Consider the following 1344-nt stretch of genomic DNA (forward strand, 5'->3'; position numbering starts at 1 on the left):
CTTTTAGAGAATCCCCTCTTCCACAAACGATCCAAGCACATTGATATTAGGTACCACTTTATTCGAGATATGGTACAACAGGCAGCAATAAGGCTCCATCACATCAGGACTGATGAACAAGTTGCTAACATCCTCATAAATCCCTTAGGGAAGGCAAAGTTATTAGCCTTGCAAAAGAGACTTGGAGTCATGGAAAGACCCTCTCATGAGGGTCCCACTTGAGTTGCAAATTGAGGTCTAGGAGTTGTTGGGGGCCTGGGTACTTCTTGGTGCTATATGAGCATAGGGTGAGTGGTTCACGTTCCCCTGTGGAGTATATACCCTAGCATGATTGAGCAGAAGGTGAGTGGCTCACCTTACCCTATGTTTGATGACATATGCATAGGATGAGTGGTTCACCTTCTCCTAAGACATATGAGCAGTATGGGTGGTTCACCTTCTCCTATAGATGCCCTAGCATGCATACTACCCTTGCAGTCTAGGACTCTTGGGAAGTACCTCTCATTTGGTCAATGAGTTTGGAAAAGTAGCTAGGGACCATAACATTAGAGATGGATGCACTGTGTATTGTCATACTCCCTATTTCTAGGATGCATGATGTTCAACAACTTGATCATTCAAGATCAACTCCAATTGGGGTTCTACCCATAATTATGTGAATTGACTTTCGTCAGTAGAAAGAGAGTGGTAATGTCTTATGACTCACTCTCTATTGATACCTCTTATTGATCATAATATCAATCTTTAACAGAGATGAGACGAGATGTAGAGATAATACACAATGATTAGGATGGCATGATGATGGATGGATATTAGCAAGTGGAATTCTCCCTAGTTGAGAGTGAGTGTTAAAATGTGCAATTAGGGCCAAATTCCACTTTGGGCCACTGAGTCATTGGCCTAAGCTGGCTATTGGACAAAATTCCTCTTTCCGAGATGACCAAAATTGACCCTAGAAGCAATGAATTCAAACAAGGAGAAATATGTTTTTGATGTCAAGCCCACAAGAGCACATTTGGTCAAGGTCAGCTTGGGGTCAAATTAGACAAATTGAACCCCCTCCAAGACATATAAATAAAGGATAAACTCAACCTCATTTGTCACATTCATTCACGCATCATTCTCTATCATCATCTCATTGGTTCATACAGCTGAGGTAGTTGTTCTTCCACACATGCAAGTTCTTGGAGTTGTTTTGACTTGCGTTGACTTAATGTTTTGAGAAGACTTTACTTTTGGACTTTTGAGGGACTATTTGACTGTGTTTTGACCAGGGAAGGATTTGTCCTAGTAGGTCACATTATTTGGCACAAAAACTGAGGTAAGAGGAGTTGTTTGATTTGG

The sequence above is a fragment of the Pinus tabuliformis genome, chromosome 4_2 (genome assembly GCF_031772625.1).
Source record: "Pinus tabuliformis cultivar Carrire ecotype Pingquan chromosome 4_2, CPIR1, whole genome shotgun sequence".
Classification (NCBI taxonomy): domain Eukaryota; kingdom Viridiplantae; phylum Streptophyta; class Pinopsida; order Pinales; family Pinaceae; genus Pinus; species Pinus tabuliformis.